The 20,167-nt window shown below is 43.5% G+C and overlaps 1 long non-coding RNA gene across 1 annotated transcript in view; it reads left to right on the forward strand.

The window, feature by feature from the left end:
• Nucleotides 1-3,730: 3,730 nt before the first annotated feature.
• The window catches only part of LOC137166224 (uncharacterized), a 37,686-nt gene continuing 21,249 nt past the window's right edge, over nucleotides 3,731-20,167 (forward strand). Inside the window, exon 1 of the long non-coding RNA XR_010923595.1 lies at nucleotides 3,731-3,853. This is a non-coding gene — a long non-coding RNA (uncharacterized lncRNA). The remainder of the gene's footprint in view (nucleotides 3,854-20,167) is intronic.

Raw genomic sequence — 20,167 nt, forward strand, 5'->3', positions numbered from 1 at the left:
AAGTGTGCTAAGTATTGTTATTACTTGCACCATAGAGTAGACAAGCTATATTTTATGCCATTTTTGGACACTGAACCTTGAAATTAGAATAAAGAAGTGAAGTCTAGTGTCATATATTGTGAAGCTGCCAAGAGTATAAAGAAAAAATATGTATGTGGCAAGGTTAAATGATCGATGTGAATGGTCAACACTTTGCAGAGTTGCCTACTACATTTCTCCTTGAGCATACCATGCTGGTTGAGCCATAGAAAATCACTCTCATTTAGGGTGACTAGATAGCAAGTGTGAAAAATTGGGACAAAGGGTAGGGGGGTAATAGGTGCCTACATAAGGCAATGCCCCAAATATCAGGACTGTCCCTATAAAATTGAGACATCTGGTCACCCTACACTCATTCAGATGGGACAGTGTTTATGACTTTCAAGACTGAAGAGGCAAAGTCAGTCAATAGCAGGGGAAGAGTGTACAGAACATTTGGAAGCAAAGACAGCTCTGTCTGCAAGAAATGCAAAGAAAAAAGAACCTTTTACTCATGGAATGAAATTGGGGTCGTTTCATGTTCTATTCTTCCCATTTGGGAATGTGATTAATTAAGTACAGGATTGACTTGCAACTGATAAAAATACCAAACTGGTATAAGCATAAACTGAAATCTGAACAGACTTTAGGGAAAGGAAATTGGTCTTAACACACGTCAAGCCAGTGTCAAAATACCTGTTAGTACCCACCAGGTAGAGGAGGCAGAACACCTGCCATTCACATGAATAGAAGTCTTCATACTGTGTGTCTGGGGGGAGAGGGAGGGAAACGGGATGAGATGGGACTTAAACTTCCATTTACAGTTCATTTATACAGCTCTCAGAAAACTCACCTCTTTCTCCTGTGAGTGTTGTCTTGCCAGCATTATTTTGCCACTGTCAAATCCCATCTTTGAGACATAGTTTGTGCTCGAATGCTCGTCCATAGTGTCTCCTGATCAATAAGAATAGTCTGCAGGTACCCAAGGCCCACTATACTAATTAGATATAGATGTTCACTATTTGAAATAGCTGTTAAACCTCCATCATAGATGGAAAACAGATGCACAACTATACATTGGTGTAAATATTTTACGATCACTGCACACCTTACCCATGACACTTCTCACCTTCTATACTTCAAGGAGTTGTTTTTGCTATTTGCTTGCTGATCATGCACTTGGATTGTAAAGAATCCCAGTTTTCAAACTAAGACCTGCATGTAAGGTTTTTCTCTCTGAGTTTACATGGATTTTATGTTTGCAGTGTTTTTAGCATTTAAAAAATTGTAGTACCTGGCCGGTCTTCTAAAAACTGGGGCATACACACACACAGAGAAGTGCACACTTGTTTGTGGGAAACCAAGTACCCTCCATTTTAGAAGTGCTTAATTTTTAACCCTAGTCCCTCATCAAAACTGGTTAATCTCTGGTTGATAATATTAATGGGAGCAGCCATTGTTCTTACGTGACATGGCTAAATTATGAAAGTGACATGGTTCCTGAGATCAATGATATCAAGTCCTTTAGGATGGTACTGTGGTGGAAGTGGGGCTGCTTTTTGGATAATCTGTGAATACTGTATTGTGACTTGGTTGTAGGGATGTTTAATATGTGAAAAAAGTAGGCTGTATGGAAAAACAAGGCAGGAAATAGGCCAATGGCTTGAGAGAGCCATCCATCTGCCAACACTTAAGGGGCGGTGCAAGATCCTTTCATTTTGGTGTTCTACCTCCAGCCCCCTGAGGAGCTCAAGGAATTGGTTTTGGGCATCATGGGTCAAGTCTGTGAACATAGGAGGAGCATGATCCCCAACTAGTTTTAAAGGGACACTTCTTCAAGAAGAGGAGAGCCATCTGGGAGAACCAGACTGACACCCAGAGTCTGGAGGCTCGGGGTGACATAAGTTATGAGTATGCACCCCTTGCGGTTACTGTGTGACTGTGACACCTCCCACTGGGATAAAGATACTTCCCTTTTGTGAAACTGTTTGAGATCTACAGATGAGATTGTTATACAAAAGCCTATTATTAAAAATCTGTTTAGAAAGTTTTAGATGTTAGTGACATAAGCAGAACCTTGAATTCAGATCTTGCTGGGTAACTCTAGGAGAAGATTATTTTCAATTTATCATTATTTTGTTTAGTCTATCTTTAAATTCTGCACATACATTCTGTTAATAGTGAGGGATTTTCTACTTTTTAGATTTATGGCAGAGATGGACCTGTACCAAACCCCCAGATCTCCGGAACTCTCAGAACTTTGGAGAAATTCAGATCTAGTACCAGACTTAGCAATTCAGGCTCATCTGAGTTTAAAAGCTGTAGAGCTTTCCAATTTCGAGTAAACCACAAAATTGGCTGCCAAAATACCCTACTTTGATATCTTTTATGCATCCAAAGAGCATAGACTAGACCAATTTCCCTTCCCATCACTCCCATAATGCCTTTTCTCAGATTGTTCAATTCCTGTTACTTTATATCCTGTTAGATAGTACTCCAGATGCCAGAGGCAGAAGTACTTTGATCTGAGGCCATGTTCATGTTAAGTTATTAATAGATGCCCTGTGCTCACTCCACAGCTAGCAGTCATGGCACATTCAGCCCAACTTTGAAGATGCTCAGCTTTATATTTGGGGACAGTGAAACGGTGGCATTCTGTGGGTCTCCAGTGCCTGGGGGTCAATACTTTATTTTGTGCCCCCCCCACCGCCGTTGGCAGCAGTGGCAGTTGTGGCAGCACCCTGTGGATGGGGGGGTGTCTGCGGGCCCGTTCCCACTCACCCCATTCCTCCCCTCCACCATGAGGGCAGTGGGTGTGGCTGGGAATGGGAATGACAGGAATGACGGACTCCGGTCCCTGCGTCTCCCTTGTTGTGCCCATTGTGGGGGCAGAGGGGCTGGGAGGACTGCCTTGGCTGCCAGCTGGTTGCCTGTGACAGTGGGACCTGGCCGGAGCCCCCCCTTCCAGCGCTCCCCCCAGCCAGCACCCGGGGACATGGCCCCTCTGCTCCCCCTCCGTACACCACTGCAGTGAAAAGAGTTTAAAGAAATGAACACAGTTCAGTCCTGTAATCCAGTCCTGTTGTGGGAAATGGCTAAAGCTGCCCACAGGAGGGCTGTTATCTTCTATGGCTCAATGAAGAGGAAACAATTAAACCCCAAACTGTTAAAGCTCAAGAGGAGAATTAAGGAGCTGTAGAAACAATTTTTAAAAAAGCTGATCAGCTAAGATTAAAAGAGAATTAAAAGCAGCAGGGCCTGCCTTCCAACAGATTTTAAATCAAAGATTTGTTTGATACTTCCTACTAAGAGATGTACATTTGAAGGCCACATTGACAAAGGTAGAAAAATACTTTCAAAGTTGATCAAAGGATAATATTTTACATCCTTGTAATTAGAAATGGGCCCAAACCAAAACTCCAGATCCATGAGCACCTGATAACTTTGAGGCAATTTGGATCTGAACTCCAAGGATCAGGCCCATCTCTACCTGTAACGAGCCAAATGCTTTGCTAGAGACAATCATGTGCAATGACATTAAAGGAAAACTGCAGAGAGATTATGGCAAAGCGTCTGCCCCGCACTGGCTAGGACGGGGTTAAGAGGGCCCTTGGGGAAGCAGCCAATGGGAAGGCGCTGTGGGATAGCCAATCAGGGCCTGGGAGCCTAGTATAAAAGGGAGCTGTCAAGCAAAACAGAGTCAGTCACTCTCAAGAGCTCAGGGAGTGAAGGTTGGCTGTCCTGCAGGCTGAAGGAAGGCAGAACCCTAGGCAGAATAATGGCTGACTGCTGGTACTCTGCGTGTGCCAGAGGCCCTGATACAAGGGCAGAAGAGGTACTGGGAATGTGGGGAAGTGTCCCAGGGAAATCTGTTAAGGAGTTGGGGGAAGAGGTGGTGCAAGGTTGCTGCACACAAGGTCCCTGGGCCAGGGCCTGGAGAAGTGTGTGGGCCTGGGTCCCTCCCTGCCTCCCACAGGCTGCCAGGGGAGAACTGGTGGACTGTGGTGGCTACTGAAGTAAGGAACCAGGACCACAGATTCCCTGGAAGGGGGGAGAAGGGGAACATGGATTGTGGCTTAGCCCAAGGGCTGAGTCTGGAAGAAGACACTGGGTTCTGATGGTGGTGAGAAGGACTTCTGGGGAACCCCGGAGAAAGGTGATGGAGCACAGGCTGTGGACAGTGCAGCTGCTTGAGCTAATTCCCAGACCACCAGCAAGAGGTGCCTGTCTGGCAGTATGTACTGGAAGCCTGACACAAGTGGTGAAGAATGTGGGTACACAGTCACCCCTGATACAAGGGGTGGGACAGCAGACTGTGGGGGACAAGTACTCAGCTTAGTAGGTGAGAGACCAAATGGGGTTGGAAGGATGGAGCCGCAGTATGCAGAGGCACTTTTTGCTGAGGGAAGCAAAACCTTCCCGAGCTGAACTCTCCCCAACCTTAGCGAAGGGGACTGACAAATGGTCAGGGCTGAGGCAGGTGCTGGACAATCCGTAGAGTATGGGAGGTGAACCAGTGTCTACGAGATACGTGCTCAAGGTTGCAGGGCAGCAGCAATATTTATCTTAGAGTGGGCATGGAGAGGAAGAAAAAGGCCATGAGAGCTGATGGCGTGAGGGGAAGACCCAAGGTCTGGCAGCAGAAAGCCTGACCGAAGTGTTGCTACCTGTGTGACCAGAAGGGTGACTTGCAGAGTGGCTGCCCCTACCAAGGGGGGTGATGGAGGCCTCACCTGGAAAGAGGGGCAGGAAAGAAGCCCATGAGAAGCCCCCCCGTGAAGGGAACAGGGTGGGGATGGGCATGTTGGACCTGTGGGCTGGAAGGAGACCTAAGGAGGAATGCCCAGATAGGAACAGGAGAGAAAGCCAGTCCAAGGGAAGGGACTTAGCAAAATTGGTCTGTGGCCAAGCAGAGACCAAAGAGATACTTCTGGTGCCAGGTGCAGGGCCATTTAAAAAGGCATTGCCTCCTGAAGCAAAGGTGGGCTAAAAAAGAGATGCCTGGGAGCCAGGCTAGGTCTGAGATGTACCAGCAGGATGGGCCAGTGGGGACTGAAGGCTTGGCTGAGGGTCATCTCCAACATTCAGCTAGGGGAAAAGGGGAGATGGTGGATAAGATGATTGGGACAGAAAAGGCCTAGTCAAATAAGGACATGCACGTGGAAGCCGAACAGGCTGAGGCAGGGACCGACCTACACCCTAGAGGAGAGGATGCTAGTGGATTCAGTGGGACAGATCAGAGAGCTACGGGAAAAGTTGGTAGCTGTGGAACAAGTGCTGCAGATCATGCTGAGGGAAAAGGAGGTGTGCCTGTGCTTGAAGGACAGAGAGAAGCAGAGGGACGCTTGGAGAGGGCATCTCTGAGTGGAACAGAGCATGAGGCATCCCTGTCCCCAGGGTGGCAGTCTTGAGGGGGAGGGTGCATGGCGGAGCATCTGCCATGCACTCCGTTGGAAAGGGTTAAAAGGGCCCCTGGGGAAGCAGCCAATGGGAAGGAGCTGCAGGATAGTCAGGGCCCAGGAGCCTAGTATAAAAGGGAGCTGCCGAGCAGAACAGGGTCAGTCATTCCCAGGAACTCAGGTAGGGAAGAGTGGCTGCCCTGCAGGCTAAAGGAAGGCAGCACCCTGGACAGAGTAGTGGCTGGCTGCTGGGGCTCTGCGTGTGCCAGAAGCCCTGATACAAGGGCAGAAGAGGTACTGGGGCTGCATGTAAGTGGCCCAGGGAAGTCTGTTAAGGAGTTGGGGGAAGAAGTGGTGCAAGGTTGCTGCACATAAGGTCCCTGGGCCAGGGCCTGGAGAAGGGGGTCAGCCTGGGTCCCTCCCTGCCTCTCCCAGACTGCCAGTGGAGTGGTGGTGGACTGTGGTGGCCACTGAAGTAAGTGGTGGAACCAGGACCATAGAATCCCCTGGAAGGGGGGGGGGGGGCATGAATTATGGCTTGGCCTGAGGGCCAAGTCCAGAAGAAGATGCTGTGGGTCCTGACGGCAGTGAGAAGGACTACCAGGGAACCCTGGGGAGGAGTGACCGCGCACAGGTTGGGGACAGGGCAGCTGTTTGAGCTAATTCCCAGACCATCAGCAGGAGGCACCTGTCCGGTGGTGAGTGCTGCAAGACCCATCACAGGGATACATAAAATAGCTTCCAGTCACTTAATTCATTGCAAAGTATGACTACGTTACTAGTTAAAATACCTTATAAATGACACCTGGGGTAGGATTTTTGAAAGCACTCAACATTGTCCTTACTCTGCTCCTATTTAAATCAATTAGCACTTTTGTTCTGAATTTACATCAGTGTTAAGTTAGGCCCATGTCAGTTGTATAACTCTCACTGACTGTAGTGAGAGAAGAGGTAGGCCAATGCTATAGATTTTTGAAAAATCTACCTACTTGCTCCAGTTTTTCATATTTAAGTGGATCTATGTTGTGAGCTTGAGGATGTGTGCCGAGACAGGAAGATCAGAGCTATGGCCAGAGGTACAAGGAATAACAGGAGAATTCCAAAGAGCTCTTGTGATAAATTCTGTAGTTTTTCCTGAGGTTTATGGATGTACAACAGCAAATGAAATGAACAGAAAAAGATAAAGAAAAAATATATAGAGCTTACCTAAAAAGACCTTTGGAATTCTCTTGCTGATCTGAGCACCTCTGGTGTAGCTTCCTGTGTTGATTTCTGTCATCATCCTATCTTTCTTTTTGGAAATTGTCATTAAAATGTCAGCTCATGTGGATTAAGTAGCTACCCATTTCATATCAGTGGAGATTTTGAAACATGTTCTCATTTTTTAATATATAGTTTTGAAATTTCCTGGTTTCATTAACTTCTTCTGATTAAGTGAATTTTCTACAGTTATCTATAGCAGTAGTAAAATCACAGTAGTGTTGCTTTGAAAATTATCAGTACATTTCCTTTAATAATTCTACCAACATGTTTACATTAATGGACACTGGAGGGAATTGGTTAGAAATTTAAGTAATCTGGTATTTGGGACCTGGCAAGATCTTCTCACCTTTCATGATCTATACCTGAATCTTCTGCAGTTTACTATTGGGGGCTAGGTTGCCTTTCAGAACAGATTTTAAGAAGTTCAGATACTGACTGGTTTGCACTGAAGTATGCTTCCATATAATTTTTGGTAAGTGGTGATGTTTACCGTAGTGCTCATGGTCAGAATTTCCTCTCACCATTGTGCAATGTTGTGTGTTGGTGGTTCTCTTAGAAGCTACATTCTCTGCAAGGATGCTTGCATCTCAATTGTGATGTTACTCATGTATGTATAATATATAGGTTTTGATGCACATCAACTTCCTTTGGGATGAAAAAGCATATGTAGATTGAAATTGACTGAGTATTTATCAAGGATAGTTAAGATTCCTAAATAATGACCAAGTGAAGAAGAGCAAAATATGTGCAAGATACCACTCTTCTCCAGAGATGAGAAGAGAACACCATATATGGGCATAACCACTTGATAATAGTATGTTTGCTAATATTTTAGCAATTATCTTCTAGAAAATGGGAAAACATGGGTTTATGTTTTGGGAAAACACATACCCTTGTGTTGGAAGGCACTTAAGACATATTACAAATCTCATTGAAGTCTCTCCATTGACTTGAACAGGTTTTTGTTTAGGGCCTTTAAGGAGTTAATACATTAGGTGACTACATGACACAGAACTACAACCCCAATGAAGGTATTACATTACTGAAGAAGAAAGCAAGCACTAAGAAGCCTTTAAATTCAATAGTGGCAGGTGTCAAGCTGTTTACAATTGTTTTGCTTTTTCCTGCATGGAATTGCTTTGAACTTGTCACTTGAATTCTTCCATATGTTGGCATTCTAAAATTAACATAATGGTGTTTATATCAAGTAGTCATTATTACTGTTCACTTTCCTTTTTACTTTATACTTATTTACCATTGTTTCATAGTGAAATGTTTTCAATGATCTCATAGAAAGTGTTGAGCCATCACCTTAATGCTAATTAATTTGAGAACAACTCAGATTTAAATGTCTGCGTCAAATCTGGTAGAACTTGGCTTTAATCAATATTTTCTTCCAAACAGCCATAGGTTTGCTCTTCTCTAGTAAGTGCTTAGCGAAGGGGTTACTCACTGACTCTCCCAGCAACACCAGTCCTGACTTTGTTTTTTCATCTTCATTGTTCTGTGGAATTTGATTGTAGAGATACTGGACAACTTGAATTCCAGAGCTCTGAATATGAACCCAACCTTGCAGCTTTACTTTAGTTTGGCTTTTCCTCTTCATCTCTACCCTCAGATTAGCTCCAGTCAGTAGGCAATGCCTTATGGGGGGAATCCTTTTCTGATCCAAACACATCTCACATGAGATGAGAACAAAAATGATGTCTGGCTAATTACGCTGCATGGTGCATGAACATTATTTTCTTTGTTTTTAATCTCATGTGGAAGTATCTTTTTAAGACATCTAATGGAGGTGTTAAGTATGGGACATATGATATAGGTAATTCCTAATCATTCTAAATACCATATCACCGAAGCTAGTCGGAAAATTTGACACTAATTTCAACCAAAAACCAGAAATACGTTCTGGCAAAATATTGTGAAAATTATTTTCCATTCTCTGACCACCTCTTCTTATGACCAATATCCTAGGCCATGTCTACACTGCAAAGTTTGGTCAATGCAAGTTAGGTTGGCGTACAGCTGCTGAAGTTTGTATATTGCTCAGGTGTGTGCTGCATGTAACCACCAGGAGTGGTTGCATTGATGTAACATGCAGTGCATCACTGGGCGCTATTCCAGTGTGGCCCATCCTGCCATCCAACTCAATGCCATTTGCTGAGCCATTTTCAGTGTTTTGTGGGATATCAGCAATTTGCCTAGGGATTTCTGGGAGCTGCCACTTTCTCCATCCCATAATACTTTTAATATAACGTTTTTTTGTTTTTTTGTTTGTTTTTTTGTTTTTTTTAAAAACGACTCCAGTCCCATGTGCTGCTTTTTGGTCTCTGCCATCTCTCTGACAGAAGCATGGACCCTACAGAGCTTAGCACTGGTCTCATGAGTATTGCTAAGACAGGATGTCTGGTTTTCCTGTATTTGCAGAGCTCAAACAAGTACTGCTACAACCAGGATTGCAATGAGGAAGATGCAGAGGTGTTCAAGCACAATAACTAGATGCTTATGGACACAGTTTAAAAAAAAAAGCCAGATTGCTGCTGGCATTCACTGAGCAACTCCACTCACTGACTGGTGGAATCACATCATACTGCAGGTTTGGGATCACAAGCAGTGGCTGCAGAACGTTTGAATGTGAAAGGCCACTTTCCTAGATCTGTGTGCTGAGCTCACCCCAGATCTCCAGTGCAGGGACACCAGAATCAGAGCTGCATTGGCCGTGGAGAAATGAGCAGTGACCGAACTCTGGAAATTTGCAACATTGCATTGCTTTACGTCAGTGGGCAGTCAGTTTGGAGTTGGAAGATCCACAGCAGGGGCCATCATCCAAGAGTGTAAGGCCGTTAAGCAGCTTCTGCTCACAAGACACTGACTCTGTAACGTGAAGGAAATAGTGGGTAGATCTGCAGCAATGGGGTTCCTGAACTCTGGTGGGGTAATAGAGGGCACTCAGTCTCTATTCTGGCACTAGCGCCCTTGCCACAGAGTACATCAGCAGAAGAAAATATTTTCCCACGGCTATGCAAGTGCTAGTATCAGTGTGGGCTGCTCAGGGAAGGTGCATGACACTTGCATCTTCAAGAACACAGGACTTTTCAAAAAACTGCAATGTTGAAGTGCCAATAAGGATTCTGGGTGACCCAGTCCACCCTTTGTTCCCCTGGGTCATGAAGCCATATGGTGGCCACCATGACAGAACCAAGGAAGGATTGAGCTACTGGCTCAGCAGGCTCAGAATGACTGTTGAAAAGGCTTTTGGCAGATTAAAGGGAGGCTGGCACTGTTTGCTCACTAGATTGGATCTTAACAAAACAAATATCCCAATCATAGCTGAATGTTGTGTACTGTATAAGGCAACACCTCTTCCCTTTTTCCCCTGCCTGTCCTTCCTGAACAAGCTGTACCCTTCTATACCAATATTCCAGTCATTTGTATTATCCCACCAAGTCTTTGTCGTGCCATCTATGTCATAGTTGTTTATCTAACATTTCTAGTTCTTCCTGCTTATTTCCCATACTTCTCACATTAGTATACAGACATCTAAGATACTGATTTGATTTCCCCCCACGTTTTCTCTTCTCTCCCCTGCTATAATGGCCCATGCTCCCCCCCCAAATTCTGACCCTTCTCCCAACCCTTCATGTGGCGCTGCTGCTGATCCCTGTGCAATCCGCACATAGATGTTGGTATTTCTATGGCTGTTCTGTGGTTGTGCTTGCCCAGCCTCTTCTCCCCCAGGGTGAGGAGCAGGCAAGATGTCCTGGTTCTCCAGGCAGGAGCACGTCTAGTAGCTCTCTCTGTGCATGGAGCTGGCATGGCAAAGGTGAGAGCTGGTAGATGTGCTTACCAAGGTGGGCCATCAGGAAAAGACATTTAAAATACACACAATTTTAAAGGGAGGCAGAGATGGCAGGTTTCCAGTCTCTTTGAGTCCTGGGCAGCAGAGTTCACTGTTGTGGGGACAGAGGCATTGTGGGACAGCTGCTGGAGGATTGTTAGTGTCGACACAATTAATGCAGTATCTACATTATAGGCTGACGATGGCTCTGTCAGTGTAACAGGGTGTTTGCATTAGTGGGAGAAAAATTTTGGTGTAGACAGATATACAGCTAAGTTGATGTAAGTCAACCTGTCTTTGTAGTGTAGACCAGGCCTCAGTCCTACTGTCAGAATTAGCCCATAAAATAGAGGCTTCTAAGAGTTGTTGAAAGTTTTGCCATCCATTAATTAGGCCCTGATCCTGAAAAGTGGTGATTCATTAGGTAGACACTCCCTATGCCTGTGTGAGATGCAATACACTTCATTTACTGGAGTAGAGTAATCTCTTAAATTATTGGAGTTAAACATTTTGTCAAATAAGCATAAGTGAAAGCAGAACCAGGACTAAGACATTCATATGCAGTAGTGAAACAGTCAAAAGAACAGTATAGTATTTGAGAAACTGGAACAAAATTTGAAGAATATATTGTGTGTGGGGGTTTGTATGTATATATGGAGAGACTGGCTAATTTCATATTAATCTGTAATATTAAATAAAAATGCAAACAAATCTAACTGCAAATCACTTTACAGAGACGATATTCTCATCTCACTGCATATAATGTTTACATAAAAATAGTTTAGTTGTGAAATACAAGCTTTCTGTGCCTCGATAAGAACACATTTCCTCTGGCAGGGTGGTTTCTGTTTGGATGAGAAATTGTTGACAGTCAGGCTATTTTCTTGGTTTTTTTATTCATAAAAAAATACCCAAATCCTCTTTCCTTGAGTAGTGGTAGGAACAAACTTTATGCAGGCAGCCATCTTTTACAGAAATCCTAGCTAACACCCCTCAGCCCTGTCCCAAAAAGCAGCTGTCCTCTTGCCTCTGCTTCTCCCACAGACTCACAGCTAACTGGACACTGCATCCTTCATAGAATCATAGAGTTGGAAGGGACCTCAGGAGGTCATCTAGTCCAACCCCCTGCTCAAAGCAGGACTAACCTCAGCTAAATCCTTCCAGAGACTTCACAGAACTCAATCTTGCCCAACACCTAACACCCAGCCTTCTTCCACTCATTAGCCTCTGAGCTTGGAACCTAGGATATTCTGTTGGCTATATACTCTCCCTCTGTCACATGGGCTGGACTGGTGGCATGAGACTTAATTCCTTTTTTGGAATTAGAATAGCACCTCAGTTGAGTGCTTTATCCCACCCTTTCCCTTAATGAAGTCCTGAACACCTTGTATCAGTGACCCCAGTGCACAGAAACCAATTATAAATAACTTTTCATGGAACTTCAGGACCCAAATGTCTATATAATCTGTAAAATAGTTACATTTCCATTCTGGACTAATGGATAGTTAAGTCCAAAAGCAATATCTGTCAAACACACATTCAGATAAAGCAATGTAGTGTTTAATAACACATAGGCATAATTTATCTGAACTATTTTGTTTTTGTTCTATCAGCTGTTAATTCATGACCAGTCCTGCGCCCACATTTCTTGGTGTTGATAATTCAGTTTATAGATAACTCCTTCCCAAATTTCTGCAATTCCTGAGCAGCAACTGAATCATGCCTATAAATGGCCATTGCCTCTTCCAAATGAATGTTGATCATTGAGAACCATGCAGCAGTAAATAGCCTGATCATTCAGTGTTTTATGGGATTGGGTACTGATTGCTTTACATTCAAATATTTGTATATATCTTAGATGTGGATTATTAGAAAGAGCTTTCAGGAATCTATAGTTAAGAGAAACAAGATGCTTTGCTCATTTTAAGTCCTGAAGTGGGTTACAGCCCACGAAAGCTTATGCCTGCAGAAATTAAATGTTAGTCTTTAAAGTGCTACAGGACTCTACCCCTCTGGAACTTTCGAGGAAGTGTGTAATCTTTGAGGAGCTGTTGTGGGGTGCCCCAGGTTTCAATCTTGTTACCTGCCCTGTTGAATGTGTAAGTGGGTTATTAGTCAGATGCCATGGATTAGTGTCTACAGTATGCTGATGACATCCATCTGAACTGGCTCAGCCAACCTGATTGAGTCTCAGCCTGCTAGACCTCATCTATGTCTCAGTCTTCACAAAGTTAAGGAAAATCAATCTGTATACAGCTGAGGTGGGTTCCACAGGAAGATGTGGCAAGGAATAACATCTGCCTCTTTAAGAGAATGAATTTGCTTTTTGTCATTCAACCTTGTAATAGAATCATAGACATGTGGAATTGGAAGGGACCTCCATAGATAAACCAGTTCAGTTCCCTGCACTCAGACAGGACTAAATATATTCTAGACCATCCCTGACAAGTTGTCTAATCTGTTCTTGAAAATCCTCCTGTGATGAAGCAGATTTCCAGATGCCACTAGATTAGGTAGCAATGTTGGATAGAATGGCTTTCTACTGGAGCCAAGTTTTTTATATGTAGATATTGCTACTGTCTTTGCCTCTGTTACCTCCAGATTAGATTGTAAATGGGGCTATATTTTAAAGGAATCTAGGAACTGAAACTGGTGTATTATCTAGCAGCCGGCTTGTAGTGCAGCATATATTGCTGAGTAGAGCTGGTGGAAAAATGGGGGGAAATTTTGTGACAGTTTGTCCTATCTTTTAGTCAAAATTTGGAAAAAATTAATCAGGTCTGGCTGCGGGCATATTCCATCAACACTCTGTTACCTGCTACAATCTGGAGCCACTTGGAGCTGGCCCATGTCAACTGTCTGGGGACTTGGGCTATGGGGCTATTTAATTGCAGTGTAGATGTTGGGGTTCAGTCTAGAGCCAGGCTCTGGGACTCTTTCCCCCTTGCAGGGTCCCACAGATGGGCTCCAGCCAAGCCTAAACATCTACACCACAATTAAACAGCCCCACGGCCTGAGTCCCATGAGCCTGAGTCAACTGACAAGGGCCAGCTGCAAGTGCTTAACTGCAGCATAGACATGTCTGTATAATCCTTCTGTGTCTAGATACTTGTGGCATTAACTCAGTTGTCCCACTTATCTTTGAGTTACACTTTCAGTAGGTCAGGAAATAGAGTAACACACATTTATGGAGGACTTTGTTTCATCTTGCTGAATAAGTCACAACCTGTTTGTAGTATTTACCTAATTTTCCAGTGTTCTGTGAGGCTTAAAGTTTATAAATTGCTTTGACCTGCTCACATGAAAAGTTCTGATTACACATCTTCCATGTGTTCGTTCCACTTTCTTTTAAATTCTTCCTAAATTCCCTATTTACTCCAAATTTTCTGTTTGGTAAAAAGTCCCAACATTGTATTATGGCCCCAGGCTTTTGAACTTGTTCCTGATGTAAAAAATTCTGTTGATGTACAGTTTCTTTTAATAAATGTGTATTTGGTCACTTCAAAAATCTCTATTTTTTCCCTAATAAGAATAAAACAGTTGCCTTTTCTTTTCTCATAGCTGGAAAAGAATTCTCTGTGGATACTAAAGGGAAGGCCTCTATCTCTGGCCATTGGAGATATTTGCTAATAGCAGTCATAGATGGGCCATATGTCATTGTAGAGACAATCTCATCATATCAGCCCCTCCATAAACTTACCAAATTCAGTCTTAAAATAAATTGTTTTCTAAGTTTCTTTTAGAAACCTTTATCTAATGTCAAGTTTAAACATATTGATGGCCAGTTTATATCCCTTTGTTCTTGTGCCAACAGTGACCGTTAATGTAAATAACATCTCTCCCTCCCTGGGTTTATTCCTCTGTGCATTTATAGAGAACAATCATATCTCCCCTCAGGCTTTGTTTTGTTAGGGTAAACAAGCCAAGCTCCTTAGGTCTCCTTTCATAAGGCAGGTTCTCCATTCCTCTGATCATCCTAGTAGCCCTTCTTTGCACCTGCTCCTGTTTGAATTAATCTTTCTTAGTAGTTTTCAAAGCTTGTCTATGAGCCATTGCATTGAAAAGCAATTTAAAAAAAAATGCAGCTACTGTTTAATGTTGTGAATTAAGTAAATGTCATGGACACTGCTTCTTCTCACTGAGGTGAGCAAACAGTAAAATGATTTAATTAAGCCATTACTGTTCAACTAATGGTGAAAATGTGGCATTTTTGTATGGAAAATATTATGGTTTTTGCCACTGGTGTCTTGTGAGCAATACTGTGTTTAAACAACTTTCCTGAGAGGGAAAACCATAATTATTGTGAAACATTCTGTAAGTCTAGAAAAATAAATCTTTCCTCCATGCTGCCATTCAAGAGATGCTTATCAGTATGTCAGGAAGTCTGATCACTATTCAAAAAGGTCACTCAAAGGTCAGTACATCCATATGCCAAGATCCCAAGGGGTTTACATAAAATAATATTTTGCAGTTGCCTTTTATGCAGTGTTTGTTTGAAGATCTCAAATACTTTTTCTGAATGTTGGCGAAAGCTCTATCCCATTTTACAGTTGCAGAGCCTAGGTTACAGACATGAAATCTTGACCAAGATCACATAGCAGGTCAGTGACTTCATTGGGATGGAATAGAATCCAGGTGTCCTATCTCCCATTTCTGAGACTTAACTATTATATTTTGCTGCTTCTATCATGTGCTATGTCGGGTTCATGCTCAGGAGCAATGGAAATGCAAGCTTTTGTGGCTCTTAAGTTGTGATGGGAAAAACTTAGTTGAGAAAGTCAACAACTGATAAGTTGGGCAAATTGGAACAATTACCTGGGCCCAGCAGAAGTTACCTCTTGCTTCCAGGACTACACACTTGCCAAAATTCAAAGTCCTGGTGTAACACGTGGGTGTTAAAGATCCACAAAAGAAGGCAGCAAGAATGTCTTATTGTGGACAGTCTTTGGCAACCTAAAGATGGGGGTTGCTGCTGCTGCTCACTATAGTGAAACCAAATGTTATATAGGAGTCTTTGTGGGAAGAAAAATGTAGTTTGCATATCAGGGAAAACATGCTCATTAAAAGCTCTATTTGGACATGACAGCCTCCTTAGGGCAGTGGTGGAATGATAAGCACCAACGTTTGAGATATATAAAGTACGAAAACATAGACATGTAGGGCTGGAAAGGACTTTGAGAGATCATCTAGTAAAGTCCCCTCCCTCCCCAGCTGAGGCAGGACCAAGTATACCTAAAAATCCCTGATAGGTGTTTTTCTAGCCTGTTCTTATAAACCTCCAGGGACAAGTATTCCACACCCTCCCTAGGTAATCTTTTCCAGTGCTTAACTATGTTTATAGTTTTTTCCTTATATCCAAACTAAATCTCCCTTGCTGCCAACTAAGTCAACTACTTGTCCTACCCTTGGCAGACATGGAGCACCATGGAGTCATCTGTAATTTTATAAGCATATTCTCCATTCCATTATCTAAGTCATTAATGGAATAGTGCTGTCCTGCAGGGCCCCAGTTGATGTTTCTCCCAGTTTGACAGCAAACTATTGGTAACTACTCTTTGAGAATGGCCTTTCAACCAGTTGTGCACCCAGTTTATAGTAATTTAATCTGGGTTATATTTTCCTAGTTTGCTTATGGGAACATCTTGTGGGACTGTCAAAACCCTTACTGAATTCCATGACTGGACAAAGTGCACCAAATAAATGTTTGGAACAATCCTGTCATGGCAGAAAAATGGACTAGAATTATTGCTAGATAGCTGGAGGTGGAAAGGTCCTATGATTTTATGGCTTGGTTCTCCTTTCAGATATAAACTGAATCTGTCTTAAATTATTTATAAGCAACAGAATTTTTTTGCAAAAGACAAGACTTAAATGTGATTCAGACTATAAAGGCAATTTTAAAATGAGCAATTAACAATGTCATTTATCAGCTTAATCTGATTCTCTAATGCTGCTCGTGTTTTATATGACAGATCAGTTACCATCTTGCCATAGTCATTTCTCATCACATGACAAGCAATATTTTGCTACTTGTATGCCAAGTTAGTAGTGGATGTGCTGAGGCTTCTGCTATCTCAGAGGGGCCAGATGCCAATAGAGCATGTTGAGTCACACCAGCTCAGCGTCTAGCCCATAGTTGTCCAGAGGTCTAAGAAGCAGGTCCTGCTACTGACTATGGCCCTCAACCAGAAATGCTTTTAAGCACCCCCATTAAGCCCCATTTTTCTGCAAAGCTTTGTTCCAGTCATGCTGCTTTTGGCTCCATCTTTCAGTTGAGATGCAAAAGTGAGAGTCTGACAGTGTGGACAGTTGTCACTATTTATTTAAGCGCTGACAATGTGCTTGAGGAGAATGATAACCTTGTGTGTAGGGGGCTGGACTAGATTTCAGATTCTGGGTTCAATTCCTTGCTCTGCCACAGACTTTTTCTGTGACCTTCAGCAAGTCATTTAATCACTGTCAGTTTCCCATTTGTAAAATGCTAACAGTAATATTTCCATTCTCCCACCCTCCATCTCTTAGGTCTGTTTACTGTGTTTGTACAATACCTAGTATGATGGAGCTCTGATTTTGGCTGGAGCATTTAGGCACTAATACAAATAAGTAATGATGCTCTGTAGAAGACAAAATAGCCTCCTCGGGGCAGAGACTCAAAGTCTAAGAAACAGACACACAGAAGAAACCTAGAGGCAGGAGTAACTTTTTTAATAAAAGAAACTAGTATTGTAGTTTACATCTTGTGGGCATTGCAAATGCAGGGATTCTTGAGTAGGGACCAGAATGAGGGTAGGGAGTGGTTTGGCCTGGTGATACTGGACACTTTGTGATCAATGTGGATACCAGTGAGACATGGTATGCCTGATATGCAGATCAATAAAGTTTAATGTGCAAGGTTTTCTATAAATATACTAGTTAAATACAAAGCCTAAAATTAATTACAATATATCATACTCACTAAGCCTGGAGAGCTAAGCAGTTACTCAGAAGGTTGTATAAAGGAATGGCTTTCTTCAGGGGCTCCGCCAGGGAGTCAGTGGATCCTCTGGTCCAACCAGCAGCACCTCCCGCGAAGTCAGGTGTTGATGGAGCACCCCCCTTTTCTAAGTGGTGACTACTTATACCCTTCCATAAACAGCTTTCACCTAATTACCTCTCTACTCATTATCATATATGCTAATTACCAACATTGGGTTTTCACCCTTAACTACATTCCATTGTCACCATAATTGGGGTCGTCAAAACATCTCGTGATAAAAGGGGTGGTGTAAAAGTATGCCCCTTGGCAATGAAACAGTGTACCCCCAGAAGTTCAAGGATAACTTGTTTCCATCACCATCTATGTGCATCTGCAAGCATACAGTGTCTGTATTTTGTCTTATGTGCCGTGGTGTACAGAAACTGAGACGTGCAAGGTTACTCAGTAGTCCTATTCATCTCTGCCAACTGGAAGAAGTCACGCTACAGGGGTCAGAATAGCCAAGCAAGCAACTGAAGCTATGCTAGGCCCGTAGGACAGTGGTCAAGCAACTCAAATTGTACTGGGCCTCCAACATGACCGACAGGGATTGAGAGTTTATTATACATAACATGTGGCATGAAAGAAGGGCCTAGAGATGGGAGTGTGACAAAGACTGTAACAAGGTGCAGGGCTGCTCTGACTCGCCTTGTTAGCAGTGTATAATTGCTGTGAAATGTCGCTGGAGTAGTTGTTGAACTCCTCCTGGAATATTAGAGAGAGGGAGCTAAAGAATTAGAATAGAGGTGGCCTTGGAGGGAAAACATGGGGACAACTCTGTGGGAGACGGAACTTTCTCAAGGGGCAGTCCAAGACTGTGGAATGAATTCCCCACAGGAACTAAGGAACAATACAAACCTCATCACTTTCCATTCCAAGTGCAAAGCACATTTTTTTTTGACCTTGCCTTCTCTAGAATAAACAGAGCAACAGGTATAGATTATATTTAAAAAAGACACCCTACCAGAACAAGTCCTTCCTCTGCCCATGTTCTCCTCTGAGGATAGGATGGGAGAACAATCAACATCTGACAGCTGTGTAGTCACCGTGCTTAATGCATGACTGGAATGAGCTCAATTACTACAGTGAGCCGGGTATAAAGCCTATATAGAACAGAATAGCTGGAGTCAAGGAGCAAGCTTAGGTTGATGTATTACTGTGACAGGGTGCTAGGCAAAGAAGCTGAATCAACCCTCTGTCACATGAGCCCCAATTCAGGAGAAGAATTGGAGCTGACTGAGTCCGCTCTTAATGGGCGAAGAGGGAGCAGGAAGAAAGGGAGAAGCCCCGAAATGAACTCTTCTGTGTTGGTGGCTGAGACTGTGAGGACCCTGAGGCTGTCAAGCTGAGCTGTCTGTAGATAGAAGGTGATGGGTAAGTAAACTGTAAATCAATGACACTGGTGGGTGTACCAAGCTGAGGTCTGACTGGTTTGTGGGTGCCGAGGACCCAGGCAACAGGAGGGCCCTGTGTGAACACACTAGTTACTATTTCTGGTGTAGCAACAAAACCAAACTTTGGTGGATCAATGTGAGCGGGCATTAACCCAGCGTGTGTGTCTGCTCAGTTGAGGATGAGGTGGGGACGCATGATGGGATTCACAAAGGTACTTAGGTACCTAAGTTCTGCTTTTAGGCACCACTGTAGTCCACAAAATTCCCTCTTGGCGGCTGCCTAACCCTGTAGGTTCCTTAACATGCTCAGCATTAAATTTTGCAGTAAGTTTCCTCAGCACCTATGTTTCTTCCTCTGGGCATGTGCGCTGCTACCTCCTTCTAGGAGTCTGGACATCTATTTCCCACCTAAGCCCCAGAGTGATCCATAAACCAAGGGAATGAGAGGCATGCCTCTGCCTATCTCATGTGTGGGCCTAATCTCAAGTGTCAGCCTGCACAGAGGCTGCCTAACTCAACACAAAACAGTTGGAGGAGACAGCACTCTTGTAACCTTTAGCCCACATCTTAGAGCACTCACCTGGGATGTCAGACCACCAGTTTAAATCCCTTCCTCTATCTGTTGAGGAGAGAGGATTTGATCAGGGATCTGCTACCTCTCAGGTGAATGCCCTAACCTCCGGGCCATGAGAAATTCTGATACAGATCTCCCTCAATCTCTCTTGTTGAAGTTATTCCACTTTAATTGAATAATTACTTAAATATTAATTGGCTAGAGATATTGAGAATCATTCTACATCACAGCAGTTAGGGCACTCAGCTGATAGGTAGCAGATCTCTGTTTAAATCCCTTCTCATCAGACAGCAGGGGGACTTGAAATAGTGGTTTCCAACACCCCGACTGAGTGCTCTAACCCCTGCATTGAAGGTTATAAGGCAGGTTCTCCTCCTCAGGCTATTTTGTGTGGTGGGTGGCCTCTGAATACCCCTGCTAGACTGGGCCCTGCATGTAAGTTAGATGAAGGACAGCCTATCTTTCCCCTGGTGCCTGGATCGCTAGCAGAGATGAGCACCTCTCTGTAACCCAGGCTTAGGCGCCGATCTCCATGAGAGCGGTGGGGCTAAACACACACCCTTCTTACCAGCATCTCCCATTGACTAGTTTAGGCATTCTGGGTTTGTGGATTACGGTCTAAGGCACCTGTTTCTTCCAGTTCCTTGTATAGGGATCCTAGACCTT

This window comes from Emydura macquarii, unplaced genomic scaffold, assembly GCF_026122565.2.
Source record: "Emydura macquarii macquarii isolate MOO-44397 ecotype Brisbane River unplaced genomic scaffold, CSIRO-AGI_Emac_v2 contig_318, whole genome shotgun sequence".
Lineage (NCBI taxonomy): Eukaryota > Metazoa > Chordata > Testudines > Chelidae > Emydura > Emydura macquarii.